At 38.8% G+C, this 17583-nt stretch overlaps 1 long non-coding RNA gene across 2 annotated transcripts in view; it reads left to right on the top strand.

Annotated features, from left to right (window-relative positions):
• The first annotated feature begins 6366 nt into the window (after positions 1-6366).
• LOC136170467 (uncharacterized) overlaps positions 6367-17583 on the top strand; it is a 38702-nt gene continuing 27485 nt past the window's right edge. For both annotated transcript variants that reach the window (XR_010663639.1, XR_010663638.1), the window contains exons 1-2: positions 6367-6509; positions 9632-9750. This is a non-coding gene — a long non-coding RNA (uncharacterized lncRNA). The remainder of the gene's footprint in view (positions 6510-9631; positions 9751-17583) is intronic.

The raw sequence follows: 17583 nt of genomic DNA on the forward strand, positions 1-17583 counted from the left end.
TATAACTTTATTAATTTAAACCTTAATGCAGTTCACTTTGATAAATATTTATTCATGTATCACAGTAAGTACAATGATTCAGTCTTGTTCACTTTTGTTGCTCTTACAACTCTTAAAATAGGACTTTGTATATAATAGGTACTCAAAATAAATTGGATAAGTGGATTTTTCTTTAATTTTATTACCTTTATTTTCCTACATCAAAGTTAAGTGTTATTCTTTATTTTAATTGCTTTCATTATATTCCTGCATGCTATGCCTGTTAACCTAACCTTAAGTGTAGTTAACCTACACTTAAGACCTTGGCAATTAGGAAAAAGAAAACTTAAAGAATTCTCTCTTTTTTTCTAAGCAATATATTTAACATGTTGGTTGAGACTGTGTTCCAGGCTCAACCCCCAGAGAACCCTGACACTAACTTTTCTAAGTAGAGAAATGATCATTTATTCCTACACATTGCTTCCTGTCATTAAGCCATTTCCGTACTTAAGACAAAACATTTTCCATGATAACAAGGAAACCAAGTGTTTTTCCTAAATTGTTGTTTGACCACCTATAGCATACACACACTTTCAAAGTTTTCTGAAAGTAGAAATTGTGTTTTGTCAATATCGGCTCTGAGAAATCCGGGAGATCCATCTATTTAATGTCTCTATTGAAAAACCTGCTAAGTGCCAGGCACTATAAGAGACACGTGAAAGGAAATCCCATTTAGCCCTTGAGATGCTTCACCTTTGCAATTGGCTACCTGCTTTAGTATTAGTACAAAGGAGTAATTCTGCCTGGTAGGGAGGCCCATGAAGGTTTCACTGAGGTGGACACTTAAGCAGAGTCTCCAAAGACAATTTACTTCCTGATCAAGGATCAGGAGGTACATTCTGAGAAAATGGAACAGCACATGTTGAATCATGGTGGCAGACACCAGCACCCAGTGTGATGATCTGCATGCAGTCTGTCAAGCTCTTCTGGAGAGAAGCCATAGAGCAGATAAGACCAGAAGAGGCCTGTTGCAGAAAGCCTTCTGAACTGTGGTTGTTGTTGCTCAGTTGCTAGTTGTGTTCAACTCTGTGACCCCATGGACTATAGCACGTCAGGCTCCTCTGTCCTCAGGCTCCTCTGGAGTTTACTCAAATGCATGCCCACTGAGTCAGTGATGTTATCCAACCATCTCATCCCCTGCCACCCCTTCCTCCTTTTGTCTCCAATCTTTCCCAGCATCAGGGTCTTTTCTAATGAGCCTGTGAACTCATTTTCCATGAGAACTGTGGTGGAGAGTCCCTGTTTTATTCTGTAATCTGAACAGTCAAATGTTTGCAAGCAAGGAAGAGATCGGATAAGATATATCCTAGAGAGTACTGTGAATGCTGGGATAAAAGATGTATCTTGGAAAGTGAGGCTGTTTGCAGATTACTTGAAAACTTTAGTTCGATACTCTAAGCTGTTAGAGCAGCAACAATGAGGAGAGAAGGAAATAAGCTATATTGTTTTGGAGGTTTAATCAAATGGAATATACATTTATAACTTGAGTTCATTCAGTTCAGTTCAGTTCAGTAGCTCAGTCCTGACCAACTCTTTGCGACCCCATGAATCGCAGCATGCCAGGCCTCCCTGTCCATCACCAACTCCCGGAGTTTACGCAAACTCATGTCCATTGAGTCAATGATGCCATCCAACCATCTTGTCCTCTGTCATCCCCAGCATCAGGGTTTTTTCCAGTGAGTCAGTTCTTTGCATGAGGTGGCCAAAGTATTGGAGTTTCAGCTTCAGCATCAGTCCTTCCAATGAATATTCAGGACTGATCTCCTTTAGGATGGACTGCTTGGATCTCCTTGCAGTCCAAGGGACTCTCAAGAGTCTTCTCCAACACCACAGTTCAAAAGCATCAATTCATTAGTAAGGCATTATTTTCCCCTTGTTGAAGCCACATTACATATTCTCCCAAAGTTATATTTTTCTAGGAATCCGTGATATTGGCATTCTTTCCAGGTGCTGCCATCCTGACGAGTATGAGGATACGAATCACCAGTCTGAAGTTTCCAGGTTTGCTTCCAGTTTCCTCCCCATGGACACTATGTACTGGAAACCATTAGTCTTTACTACCACAAGTCAGTTTAGCATGACAGTTTGCATATTCTAGCCAGAATTTTCACCAGGGTCCCTGATGACTTATTTATATCTAGTCTGTCAATTAAATATAGAACATACTCTTGATTTACTCGGTACGACTTTGTTTTTAGATTTTTAACTTGCCATTGTTTATGCATCCTTGCTTTCCTTTAAAGATGAAGATCTTATCCCTCCCTTCAGTAATCTCTGCTCATCCCTTATTTCTCATTCTAGCTTGCTAACAGGAGCTGTGGTTGAGTTAACTTTTTAAAATATGTGACACACATCTTCCCTGAGGTTTTCAGTAAGATCGTCATAGGTGACTCCAGGCTTCCTGTATTCCAATTCTTCTCTAAATGCTCCTTATTTTCTTTACCAGTGTATGTCAATAAGTGAGGATAAAGAAATGTGAGACAGAATGGAATTCTGACACATTATGTATCCTTTATCATGAAATTAAAACTGTTGCATCTACACCTAATTTTTAAATTATTTTATATCTTGTGATCCCAGAAATTTAATTAAGGTACACACCAGTTATTCCACTTATTCCATATATTCACCTTGTTAGTGTTTTTAAGCACAGAAAAAAAAATTGCAAATAATCACAGTGGACTAAAATGTTATATTTAGTGACTCAGTTATGGTATATCTAGATAATGTATTAAGCAGCCATTTAAAAATGATTATTTTAATCTGGTATTTTGACATGAAAAACTATAGAATATTATATAATAAAGAAAAGCACATTGTGTAATTAGATATGGAGTATGATTTGATTTTGTGATAGATTTCTTTTTATAAGATACAATTTGGGTAATAGAATGTCAGTTGAATTTGATTTAATTTTTACTGTTTTATACTTTCTGGTGAATGGAACCCATTGCAGATTTCAGAATACTTGCTGTTTTTATTTAGGAATGCTTGTCCTCTGATTGAGGTTTGCAAACACTTTCAGAATAAAATTATTAGTAATTATTGGTAATACAAATGATCCATGACATATTTTAAGAACATTTCTGTGAGATGTCGCTAAACAAAACACAGTCAACCAAAAACCCTTGCATCATTTCCTCTGAGTTAGTACCTTGTCTGAGTAGAGAGAGACACTGGGTCTCCCCTCTGCTTGCACCCAATCAGGGTTAATTTGACAGGTGATAATGCCACCATGACTAAAACCAAGTTGACAACTCCAGATTCACTATTTCTGGGATGATATTTAAATTTTATATAAATATATATATATATAGCATTATATATATATTAAATTTACATACGTGTATTTTTTTTAATAGAAAACTGAGTTTTTTGTTTTGCTTTCTTTTGTTTTACCTATACTCTTTGTTGAAAGAATCTCAGCTCCCCTGCGCTCTAGTCCAGCATACCAGGGTACGATTTGGCATTATTATTCCATTCTTAGAAAAGGAAAGGACAGTGCTGGGCAAGTTGACATTCATTTCTCTATTTATTTTCTTGGTGGCAAGGATCCTGACATTTCCAATTTGATGCCTTGGGTTGATAGACTGTGTGCAGTTTTCTTTTATTTCCCTTCACTTTGGCAAGTCTTCCAGAAGAAGGGATGGCTTCTTCTAGTAACCAGTGAGGCTTTTTTACGTTTTTCCTTTACAATCTGGAAAATTTCATTATGAAATCTGAAACTTAATATTTATGCCACCAACACATTTTGCATGTTAATTTGCCAAGAAGATAAATCACATTTTCTTACATTTCCAGAATCTCAAGGATTATGGGGCATCCCACACTTGCTCCCTGGATGTTCTACACTGGCGCTCCATCTGGTTTTCTTTTCTAAACATGTTCCCCTGAGATCGTCTTTAATTTGAATTGTATTAAATTCATCAAACTTCTTAATGAGCCTTGGGCATTGTTCAACTTGTGTGGCAGTCCCTCCTGGATAGTAGCAGAGGAGAATCTTAACTGCCTTTAGTATCTGTACTTCTGGGCGTTCCCATCAGGTCTAAGCGCTGTTTCACATTATGTGAATGTCATAAATAACTTGGTTGAAAGGGTCAATGTTTTCTTATCTTGAAGAGAGTCAAAGGGCAGTTTGCATTTATCTAGGAAATGCACCTCACAGATGCTGGTCTTAAAAGCTCCTCAGGGGATGGGTGGGGAAATACTATTATCCTTACATAATTCTAAAAACCTGGGGGGTGCGGGGGTGGACCAACTGCACAAATTCTTTCCTTTCCTTTTCATCAAGGCCACAGCAAAAAGACACACACACACACACACACACACACACGCACACACACACGCACACACACACCCCACTAGTAATTTCATTTATCTTACAGCTCACAGTTTCTACTCAGTAGTATGTGCTTCTCTTGTCACATCTTAACTTATTTCCTTCAGGATGTTTTTCACTTGTATACAGAGTGGCTTGTAAGAGGTTTACTTAAGTACTATCTTGGAATGTTTCAAGTACACCTCCCCAAGTCAGAAGAGCAAAAGCCAAGGGTTTTTTGTTTTGTTTTGTTTTGTTTTGCTGTGATGAACTGAGACCTGACTTAAGAAATTTAGCTCAAATCAGGTTTTAAAGAAAAGGATTTGTAACTGTATTCTAAAGGCCCCCTACACAGTCTACAGCTGTCTGGATCTGTTCCTGAATGGAAATCATAGATGAAGTCTGTGATATCTCCCTATTGAATTCTCAGTCCACCACCCAGTTTTAGTTCATGCTATCTGTTCCTTGCCAAATTCCACTTCCTTGAGACTATAACCCATATCCATTGATTTATGTTGTAAGTCTGGGAAAATCAGCTTCTAAACACTAAAGAATTTGAATATTATCAATTCACCTTAAAGAACAGAAATGCCTGCAGAATTCCTCTTGAAACAAATATTTTGAGATCAATTCTACTTTATTATTGACTTCCATAACTGAATTAGATGTTCTTTTTTCTTTAAATCAACTGTGTTGAGGTACATTTTCATGGAATAGAATGCACTTATTCTAAATACACAGTTTGATGAATTTTCATAAAGACATATGAAGCCATAGAGCTTCCGATCTAAGCAAGATACAGAATAGTTTTATCCCCCTAAAAATCTCCCTCTGCCTCTTCTAGAGTGCAGCTAGTGAAAAATTCCAAAGATGAGACTGAGTTTGGTGGGTATCAGGAGTAGAAAGAAAGCCGGAGCAGCTGGCTTAGTGAAGAAGCAGAGAACAACATGAACAGAGAGCAGAGAAGCAGGTGGGACCTGATCTTGCATGAAGTAAAGTTTGACTTTATGTCCAGTGTAAAGAAGCCTTTGGAATCTTGTATATCAAGGAATATTATGATCTGATCAACAACTCATTTTCCTTCCATCGCCATCTGTCCATTCCTACAGTTTCCACCTGGCCGAGATCCCCTACTTCATGCTTTCTGATCCCATCCACAGGAATTTCTGGAATTTTTTTTAACCCCTAAACTTTTCTACTACACGTGTCTTCCTCTGTTTACATCATTGCTTCTGCTCTACTGTCTAGCATGTAAAAGGGATAGAAGGAAATAAAAAAGAAGGAAGGAATGGTTTTAAAAACCTATTGCAAACTGATCACAGTACCAAATTATATATTTTATAATATATGACTGCACTAATTGACAATTTACTTCTATATAGGTAGTTTATGAAAAGTGAGACCGAGCAGAAAAACCACCATTTGTTAAATGCATACTATCTGGCATTAGTCCAGGCACTGCAGCCAGAACTATAGAGTAGAGAGTTTAATAACTACTAGGCTCAGTAGATGCTGCTTGCTTTAGCAAATGAAGAAACAGATTCAGGGAATTAACTTTCCCTAAGTCACCTAAGTTGTAAGAGTGCTCGGATCTTTATGGTTCCATAACCTATTCTATTCCTCCAATACATACTATCTCCTCAAAATTAGGATTTCTTTTCTGGTGTGTTACGTGTGTCTGACTCTTTGCGACACCATGGACTGTAGCCCACCAGGCTCCTCTGTCCATGGAATTCTCCAGGTAAGAATACTGGAGTGGGTAGCAATCCCCTTGTCCAGAGGATCTTTCTGACCCAAGGAGAGAACCCGAGTCTCCTGCATGGCAGGTAGATTCTTTACCATCTGAGCCACTGAAATAATATGAACATTTTAACTATGTGAACAGAAAGAGGGAAGGGAACTGGTACTGTTTATTAAGTTCCTAATATATGCTGCTCATTAGGCTAAGTATCTAAAATTTTATCTCTTTTAATTATTCCAGCTATCCCAAAGAAAGCCTGAGAGAAGTTAAGAAGCCTTCTCAAAGTCGTGAAGCTCATTGGGACAGAGCTGGGAGGTGATTCAGCTGTATCTGGTTCTGATACTCATATTCATTGCCTCTGATGAAGCCACTGTTTGAAAGAAAAAGCTGGCCTCATCTCCCTAGGACTAGGTATATAATATACTTATTGTGTAGAAACTTTCATCCAGAGATGAAATAGAAAAATCTATTTCTAGGGGCTGGGGAGTAGGGCTGTAATCTCCCTCCACTTCTGCAGTGTCTGTGAAGAAGAACATGGTTGTCAAGTGCCCTAGAATAAATGACACACTTTGATAGAAGCACAAGAGCGTCCTGGCTTCAGGGCCCACAGTCGCAGAACAGGAAACGGAGAGGTTTCCAGGAGAAATGAAGTTGCCTTCTCTAGGGAGAAACAAAAAGGAGCCTTTGAACAGGCAGTTGATCAGTAGGAAAACTGCAAAGTGATAAAAGAACTGGGAGTCACAAAAGCCCTTGGCATACTAGTTTTAATAAAATGGTTTGTCCCCAGTTACTATTCAATGAGTGCCTTGACATGTGTTTCTAAGAATTATCTTTTAACAATGCAGGTGTTTCCACCCAGAGCCAACCCCTGTCTTTACCAAGGATAAAAGAATTCCTTTGGACTGTTTATCTGATTGACCAATCAGGATGTGCATTTATTTCTTTCACTGATTTTAACCAGAGTTTTCACTGCTTTCTATTGTCTGTGGTGGACAGAGTCTGCTACAGTTTTGGCTGTGTGACTTTTTACTAATTATTCATATGGTTAAATTTGAAGCCATAATTGTTAAGTATTTTATTTATATTCATTTTTTATTTCTCATTATCCAATTTTTATATTTTTTTCAGTTATTTTTATTAGTTGGAGGCTAATTACTTTACAATATTGTGGTGGTTTTTGCCATACATTGACGTGAATCGGCCATGGATTTACATGTGTTCCCCATTCCCTAGCCTGAAACCCCTCCCACCTCCCTCCCCATCCCATCCCTCTAGGCCATCCCAGTGTACCAGCCCTGAGCACTTGTCTCATACATTTTTTAAGTATTTTAGTATTCCCTAAAAATTCATAACAGTAGTAGTTAGATTAGAATCTCCAAACTAGATCATATAAAGGTGGTATAACAATAACATGCATTAGCTTATCCATAATATCTCCTTACTGTGAATATATTACAAGATGGCACAGAAACATATTAGCTACAAAAGTGATTTTTCAGCTGAAAATAAATATAAGATTGCTACTAAGAATTTTCGGATTGAAAAAACACTGGTTACTCTGGCACCAAATTACACATCTTGGTAATGAATAAGAATAAAAATATCTTTGCCTGTGTAGAAACAGTTTTGTCACATGGTTAGACAAGCATAGTGAAATTTTCTCTTTTTTGCTCCTAAGACACTCAGAACCAGCATTCACCTGGCATTTCGTAGGTAATTTATTATTTCAGTACTACTATAAAATGGCCACTTCTCAAAACTATCGTAAATGAACCATGTACTCCAGATATTTTTTTTCTTCTGGAGTCTACTGGGAAACTGCTTGTTCAAAAGACTATAGAAATTCAGCATCACATCCGGATCCTTGTCCATTGTGATGGACAATGAAATACACTAGGCCAGTGTAGATGTCATCTTTAGTGGTTTCTGGGGGAGGAGGGCTGTGGAGAGTAGGTAGCAGAGTCCTCTGACGTTGTGGATTAGGATAAAATGGCTATGACTTGTCTTTATTGCTTCTATTCACAATCTTTTGGAAATACTGTCTAGAATACAGGAAGAGAATGAGACTCTCTCATGGAATGCTCTATCATAGATCAGCACATCAGATTCCCAGTGGATGCTTGGACTGAGTTAATCAATTGTTTATATACTTTGAACAGACCCAAATTAATAGTAATTGAAAGTAGCTAAGATATTTAAAAATTTAGTGTAAATGTAATTTAGTGTAAAACATTTCTGCATCATTTATGTATTTACTTATCCTACCCAGTCAAAGAACCTTGTGCCTGCTACAGCTCCCCTAAACCTGTTTGGGCTCTTACCTATTATCATATATTGTTGTTGTTGCCGCTGTTCTGTTGTTTATTACAGTCATCTTCCCTTCAGTCACATTAGAGTCTACTTGTGACTTTTTTCAGATCTCTAGGTATAGGTCTGACCCTGGAGAATATATCAGGGACTGATTGCCTAACAATCAATTAATAATGATTGTTAATCAGTTAATGGCAAATAGATGGAGAAACAGTGGAAACAGTGGCAGACTTTATTTTGGGGGGCTCCAAAATCACTGCAGATGGTGACTGCTGCCATGAAATTAAAAGACGCTTACTTCTTGGAAGGAAAGTAATGGTCAACCTACACAGCATATTAAAAAGCAGAGACATTTCTTTGCCAACAATGGTCTGTCTAGTAAAAGGTATGGTTTCTCCATTAGTTATGTATGGATGTGAGAGTTCGACTATAAAGAAAGCTGAGTGCCAAAGAATTGATGCTTTTGAACTGTAGTGTTTGAGAAGACTCTTGAGAGTCCCTTGGACTGCAAGGAGATCCACCCAGTCCATCCTAAAGGAAATCAGTCCTGAATGTTCATTGGAAGGACTGATGCTGAAGCTGAAACTCCAATACTTTGGCCACCTGATGAGAAGAACTGACTCATTTGAAAAGACTCTGATGCTGGGAAAGATTGAAGGCAGGAGGAGAAGGGGATGAGAGAGGATGAGAGGGTTGGATGGCATCACCAATTCAATGGACATGAGTTTGAGTAAACTCCGGGAGTTGGTGATGGACAGGGAAGCCTGGCGTGCTGCAGTCCATGGGGTCGCAAAGAGTCAGACACGACTGAGCAACTGAACTGAACTGATTGCCTAACAGTCAAACAAAAAGCTTCATGAAAATGGAAATAAATCATACTTAAGAAACTCCTTTGCAATTTGTCATCCTACTTGTTTCCATCACTTTAGCACTGCTCAGTGAATTGTATATAGAAAATGAATAGAGATATTTTTGAACTATCATTTCTTGGCATTGTCAGTTTATGAAGAAGACAGTTTTTGTTTTTCAATTTTCCATGAAGGGAGAGCATTTTCAATCTGCGATAACATGTGCTCACCCGTCTTCACCTTGAACCTGCAGCATTTCAATCTGTAGTGAGGGTAGATGACACCTTTTTGACTTTTTTTTATGTTGCTAGCAGAAGTCTTCTCGCGTTTGCTTTGAATCCAGTCTTCAGTGCATCTCTGTTTGCTCTTGCACAGATCTAGGAGTATAAGATGTTGCTGAGTCCAGCCTGTCGGCAGTACACCATCACGATGTCAGAAGAAAGGGCCCAAGGACCTGTCAGTGTTGGCTTAGCCCTCTACCCAGCTAGCGGAAGGTCAGGAACTACTTTTTCTTTGGGTTAATTTGCAGACTTTGATGGTGTAACACAAGGTTCATATGTGTAATAAAAACAATATTATAGTTCGAAGATTCACAAATCCCCAAGGAGGTAACGCCTCAAATATAAACATTGCTAGTTGAATTTATTCACTTGATTCCTCTTTATATGTTAAAAAGAAAAACAAACAAACCCAACAGCCTTTACAAAAAGCATTTTCAGAGTGACTTCGCTTTTCTCCAGAACATCAGTTAAAAATCAATAAAAGGCCAGGATAACACAAGATAGTGTTTATTTTTAAAGTTACCTCTATAAGTGAATCTTCCAATTTCACATTTTTGTGTTTCTCCTTTATGGTTAGTCTTTGGAGAAAATACAAATTAAAGAGTTTTTATTCAACTGAAATGGAGGCTTTCTTTAGAAGAATTTCTTTCATAAAGCATAGATCAAATCTAAGCTCAGATTTTGAATATGGAAATTCTCTTGGTGATGAAAGTTATACTGAGTAAATGTGGAATGTGTGCTTCATACTTTATGTGTTCTTGAAAATAATCACAATGCCAGTGAACTTCAAGATGATGAAGTTTAATGGGCCCTGGAGTCTGACTAGATCTCATTTCTTGGATTAGCATATGACTTGCAACCAGAAGTGTGTGTAGAATCAGCAGAAATCTGCAGAGAGTCATGGTTCTGGTGGGAAAAACATGTGTGCCAGTCAAAGGAGCCCCTGGCTGCTATAAGTGATTGAGGAATTGAAAACTTTGGCTCGTTCAGTGTAACTGGGTGCTAGACAGGATTCCACTAGGAAACTTATGCTGAGATTAGACTAGTTTGTAAAGGATGCCAAGAAAAGCAGAGTTGCTGCTGCTAGGGCAGACTGAGGCATGAAGAGTGAAATCATTGGACGTTATAAAATATTCTAAAAGATGAGGAATTATCTAATAAAAAGTGTTATCTTTAGTCTTTGGACCTGCTCTTTTGTTTTTATTTTTCCTTCTCCTCCCTGTCGTGACCAGTCATTGATCTCCAACTAGGTTCAGTTATTTGGATTCTCTGGCACGATTGTCATCTGGCCTGGGAATTATAATTATTTTTGTGAAATAGCGACTATCTTAAAGCAGTTCATTTATACTGGCAGAAAGTCAAAGCTTGTTTCAGAGTTTTAAGTGCCTAAAAAGTTGAAAAATTTTCTCTTCTCATGTCCTGACAATGAGAGCAAGTAGGTAGTACCAAAGGGAACTGCGGGGTTTCTGGCATTATTGCCCTTTGCTTTGGTAACAAGAAGAAAAAGGAATGATTTGGAAAGACATAGGAAATTCTGCTCTTACCTGGGTGGATCATGTCGAGTTTTGGTTTTTCCATTTCCCTGTATTTCATTTATTTTTTGGATAGCGTTGTAATTTTACAAAGTGGTTGTGAAAACACTGCTGACAGCTGAATTTACATCCTTGGGTCATAATAGTCACCAGGAGATTGGGTCCACAGTGAATAAGCAGCAAGAAATCTGGGTAGAGGCATGGGGCATAGAGACATTATGTTAAAAATTCATTTAAAATAGCAAAAGACACCACCCACTCTAACTTTTTTCCTATCAGTATAGCCATAATGTAGTTCAGTCCTCAGACACAGTGTGGGGGATATGAAAAAAAGTCAGTCATGTAAATTAGCATCTTAAATGCACTATTTTGTCTTCAAAAATCTTTATAATTACTTGAAAAATATATTAGTATATTTGAAATTTAGAATTAAAAGCTGACTTACTGCCAAATAATGAGCAGGCTGTTAGTTTTATTTTTGAGAGTTAGGAGAAGGAGAAAATCAAACTGATGAACTAAAAACAATTATTTATCAAACAATACTTTGTTGATAGAAAATTTAGGAATTAAACAAGTCCTATGACCTATAATCTAGTAGCAAAGAAAGTTAACCAGTTTGTTCCTTTCAGATTCTTTAAGGCGGTGCTCCTTTCTGTAAAGAGAAGCAAAAGAGACCAGTGTTTGCAGATGGTCTGCTGTAAGTCAGGTGTTTTTACACACACTATCTCACACCCTCTGGATTAAATGCCACTCAGGGAAGCTTTACAGTCATCTTTTTAAAGAATAAAAACATGAACCTCAGAGGGAAAAAAATAAACCCACTATTGTTAGTAAGTGATGAAGTTCTAATTTTGAACCAGATCTTTCCACAAATTTATATTTGATTGACTTCACTGGCAAGCTGGAAGTGGAAACCAATTAAACATTTTTAAAAACCTATATTTTTATCGTTAGTACCATGGGAATGAAAAAAAATCAATGGGGAAAAAAAAAAACCAACCTGCTTCATTCACATTTTATTCATTCAGTGAGAGTAGTTTGAAGCAGTGAATGACCAAGGCTGGAGCAAAGAACTACCAAATGTGCCTGAGCCTTCTCTACACATCCTCGCTCTCTGGAAGAGCCCAGTGCCTTTGTATGGTTTTCCTTACGTGGTGGGCTGGCAGGTATGGTCACAAGAGAAGACACAGGAGAAGCTCCAGCAAACAAAGTTTCTTACACTCACAGGTCTGAGAGATAGGAGGCAGGCAGACCACATAGGAAAGACACAGGATGGTGGGGAGCCAGAAGATGGAGTAAGGAGAAGACGTTAAGCCTGAGCCTTGACTGGGGACAGCAAAGCAGAGTAGGAAGTAGTTTAAAGTTAGTTGGTTTGAATCCTTTCAGTGGACTTCCCAAAGCTATAGAGGTGGTTTCCAGTTGCCTGGTAGTCAGGTACAGATGAGAGAGTTGGACAATAAAGAAGGTCAAGCACTGAAGAATTGATGCTTTCAAACTGTGGTGCTGGAGAAGATGCTTGAGAGTCCCCAGGACAGCAAAGAAGCCAAACCTGTTACTCCTAAAGGACATCAGCCCTGAATATTCATTGGAAGGACTGATGCTGAAGCCCCAATACTTTGGCACCCAATGCAAAGAGCCAACTCATTGGAAAAGACCCTGATGCTGAGAAAGATTAAAGGCAAGAGAAGAATGGGGTGGCAGAGTATGAGATAATTGGATGGCATCACCCACTCAATGGACATGAGTTTGAGCAAACTCTGGGAGACGGTGAAAGATAGAGAAGCCCAGTGTGGTGCAGTGAATGGGTCACAAAGAGTTACATCCAACTTAACAGCTGAACAAGGTCTTGAGGTGATTAAAGCAGAAGAATAAAGAGTAAGGCAAAGAAGTAAAGAGTAAGGCAAATAGAGGATGTGTTGGTTCTGGCTTGGTTGGTGTGCATTTTAAAGGTCCACTCCGGGCTGAACTCTATGCTGTCATCTCTAAGAACTGGCTGACCCCAAGAGGGGCAACTTCTCCCCAGCTGGAAAGTGTTTTTTCTAAGATATCAAAGCATTACAATATATAGAAAAACTTAAATATATACACTGTACCTGATGACCTGTTTCACATGCCACGGTTATTACTGTCCCTTGTCTTTCAAGTCACTGTCCCTTCAGGTCTTTGGTTTGAGAATATAGTGAACATCTTGACCACCTAATTGGCAGGCATTCTTCCTTCCACCATCCAGAGAAGCCTGAGTCTTAGTTCAGCTTTCTTACTTCCTTCATGTAACCCACATGACTCAAGAGAAAGGTAACCATACCACCCTCTGCTTATGAGTGAGCCTGAATTATCAAAGGTCCTGCTCTTCTTAGTAACTGAGTCAAGTATGGGCATGTGACTTTATCTTGACACCCCCCCCCCCAAAAAAAAAATAAAGATTTCTGAAGCGTTCTAGAAAAGTTTTCATAGATCTGCTGAAAGGAATACAGAAAACCTTTCTCTCATGTTGAACACTTGTGACCTTAATGCATCAGGCAGCCACTGCATGAATGCAAGGGAAAGAAATCTCAGGATGAAACCAGCCCTGCCTAGGAAAGAGCAGATAGATAGCACTAGTAAACTAAAGATAGAGTGGGGCTAGGGACTGACCAGTCCTACCTCTGCATGTCCAAACTCTGGATGTCCTCTCAGTGTTTAAGCCAGGTTGAGTTGGACTTTCTATTGCACATATGGCTCTTTTGCAAAAGCTTGCTCCTGACAAAGCAGTTTTAGATAAGTGGGAAAAGGCTTAAGAGGACCCCTACTACAACATTGGTTCTGGTGTTTATCCAGGACTTCTACTATTTATTAGGTTTATGCAAATATAGTTATGGTTTTGGACCATGAATTTTATTTTTATTTTTTTTCAATTATTTTTATTAGTTGGAGGCTAATTACTTCACAACATTGCAGTGGGTTTTGTCATACATTGACATGAATCAGCCATGGAATTGCACGTATTCCCCATCCCGATCCCCCCTCCCACCTCCTCCCCCACCCGATTCCCCTGGGTCCTCCCAGTGCACCTGGCCCGAGCACCTGTCTCATGCATCCCACCTGGGCCGGTGATCTGTTTCACCCTAGATAATATACATGCTGTTCTCTTGAAACATCCCACCCTCGCCTTCTCCCACAGATGGACCATGAATTTTAAATCATTATAACTAACCTCAAGCACATCTTTATTAGTCAAAATAGGAACCATAACAATCAACACATTTTTGCCAATGAGAAAGATGTTTGTTTATTTCTATAGCGTAAAAATCCATGCTTCAGAATTCGACAGACTCTTGCTGTTTGTGGAAGCATTTTCCCTGTAAAAGTTGTTGAGATGCTCGAAGATGAGGAAGTTGGTTGGCAAGAGATCAGGTGAATGTGGTGGATGAGGCAAAACTGTGTAGCCCAATCCATTCAACTTTTGAAGTGTTGGTTTTGCGACATGTGCTCGGGCATTGTCTTGGAAAAGAATTGGGCTCTTTGTGTTGACCAATGAGAGATTCAGGCTTTGCAGTTTTTGGTGCATCTCACTGATTTGCTGATCATACTTCTCAGATGTGATGGTTTCACCAGAATTCAGAAATCTGTACTGGATCAGATTGGCAGCAGACCAAACAGTAATCATTATCTTCTTTTGGTGCAAGTTTGGCTTTGAGAAGTGCTTTGGAGCTTCTTCTTGGTCCAGACACTGAGCTGATCATCACTGATTATTGTATAAAGCCCACTTTTCATCACACCTCACAATATGATCAAGAAACAGTTCATTGTTGTCGTGTAGAATAAGACAAGACAACACTTCAAAACAACGATATTTTGGTCTTTAGTCTGCTTATAAGGCACCCACTTACCGAGCTTTTTCACCTTCCCAGTTTGCTTCAAATGCCAGTTGACCGTGGAATGGTTGAGTGCTTTGGCAACTTCTCATGTGGTTGTAAGAGAATCAGCCTCAATGATGCTTTCGTTTGGTCATTGTCAACTTCCGACGACTGGCCATTGCACTCCTCATCTTCAAGGCTCTCATTTCCTTTGCAAAACTTCTTGAACCACCACTGCACTGTAGGTTCATTAGCAGTTCCTGGGACAAACACATTGTGGATGTTGCTAGTTGTCTCACTGCTTCATGACCCATTTTGAATGCAAATAAGAAAACTATTTTAATTTGCATTTTGTCTAACATCATTTCCATAGCCTAAAATAAATATAAAATACACAGCAAGTAATGTTATTAGCCCCCCCAAAGAAACCATGAGAAATGCACATTAAAATGATGTATAACACTCATTTAAGACTGTATTCCTATATCAAATGGCAAAGTTCAACAATACAAAACCACAATTACTTTTGCACCAATTTATTAAAGAGCCTCTTGATGAAAGTGAAAGAGGAGCATGAAAAAGTTGGCTTAAAACTCAACATTCAGGAAACTAAGATCATGGCATCCGGTCCCATCACTTCATGGCAAATAGATGGGGAAACAATAAAAACAGTGACAGACTTTATTTTGGGGGGCTCCAAAATCACTGCAGATGGTGACTGCAGCCATGAAATTAAAAGACACTTACTCCTTGGAAGGAAATTTATGACCAACCTAGATGGCATATTAAAAAGCAAAGGCATTCCTTTGCCAACAATTGTCTGTCTAGTCAAAGCTATGGTTTTTCCAGGATGTGAGAGTTGGAATATAAAGAAAGCTGAGTGCCAAAGAATTGATGCTTTTGAACTGTGGTATTAGAGAAGACTCTTGAGAGTCCCTTGGACTACAAGAGATCCACCCAGTCCATCCTCAAGGAAATCAGTCCTGAATATTCATTGGAAGGACTGATGCTGAAGTTGAAACTCCAATACTTTGGCTACCTGATGCAAAGAACTGACTCATTTGAAAAGACCCTGATGCTGGGAAAGATTGAAGGCGGGAGGAGAAGGAGACAACAGAAGATGAGATGGTTGGATGGCATCATCAACTCAATGGGCTTGAGTTTGAATCAACTCCAGGAGTTGGTGATGGATAGGGAGGCCTGGCATGCTGCTGTCCATGGGGTCACAAAGAGTCAGACACGACTGAGCAGCTGAACTGAACTGAGTGGAAGCCCTTCTGTTCCACTTTTGCCTTTCAGATGTTGCATTAGAAAGAATGAGTATAAAGGAAATCATTTCCAGGAAACTGATGTCCCAGAATTAGGATCACACAATAGCAAGTTAGTTGAGCATCTCCGCTATATCAGTCACTCTTTGGGGCTGTAGAAATATAACAAAAAGCAAGCAAAATCTCCAGTAACAAGTTACTAACAATTTTAAAGGAGGAGAAAAACAATCAACAAGCCAGCCAATAAGTATATAATTCATGCCAAAAGGCATGAATATTTTCATCCCAATGCAAAATAAGATTCTCAGTAAATATTAGATAGTGCTATGAAGAAAAGTAAGAGAGAATCAGTCAGTATAGAATCGCTGCGCACATGGGGAGTGCTATTTCATACAAGGAGCTAAGGGTCAATCTTCCAAAGAAAGGACATGAAAGCAGAAACCCCAAAGACTGAGAGAAGCAGTCATGGAGTTATCCGGAGGAAAACTCTTCAGGCAGCAAGAATAGAAAATGCAAAATCCCAGAAATAGGACCCTTCCAGGTGTGTTAGAAGACTATCAAAAAGAACAGTTTGGCTATCATAGAATGAATGAGTGGGAGAAGATGAGGGCAGAGAGGGGACACACACCTTGTAGGCAGACATAGGACATCATTAGCCACAATAAAGACTTTAGACTTTCTTCTTTTCAAGAGCTTTGTGTGGAGTGTGACATTCTCACTGCAATGAGAAAACAGGCTCTAAGAAGGTCTGGAGGTAGGAAGACATGTTAGGAGGCAAATGCAGTAGTTCAAATGAGAAAAAATGATGACTTGAATTTGGAAGACAACATGAAGGTAGTAAGAAATGCCAGATTCTGAATATATTCTGAATATTACTGAATGGTTGACTATGTAGTATTGGAGAAAGAAAGGCATCAAGAATTATTCCATGATTTTGGCCCAAATAAATAAAATCATCTTTTTTCTACGATGGTGGTAACTACAAGATGGACTACTCTGGAGGTGGGTAGAGTTACAAGTTCAGAATTAGCAATTTTCAAATTCAGAATTAGTGAAAAAATATTCGATTTTTATAGACTTTCACAGAAAAGAGTTGAGTAAGAGGCTAGGTATCCAGCTCTAAAATTCAGAAAAGAAAGTTAAGATTAAAGACCTAAATTTGAAAGTTGTCTGAATCCAAATGTATTGAAAAGTGTGGGACAAAATTAAATCATTTAGAGAATGAATGCAGATAAAGATGACTCGTGAGGCCATCAGTATTTAGCAGACAGGGAATATGAGCATCGCCTGGGAAAGGACAGAAGGAAATTCAAAGGGAAGACCAGTGAGTTTGAAAAAGAAAAGGATGATCCAGAGGCCGATAAAGAATGTGCTTTAACAAGGAAGAAATGAGCAAGTGCTTCAGTTCAG

The sequence above is a fragment of the Muntiacus reevesi genome, chromosome 6 (assembly GCF_963930625.1).
Source record: "Muntiacus reevesi chromosome 6, mMunRee1.1, whole genome shotgun sequence".
Classification (NCBI taxonomy): domain Eukaryota; kingdom Metazoa; phylum Chordata; class Mammalia; order Artiodactyla; family Cervidae; genus Muntiacus; species Muntiacus reevesi.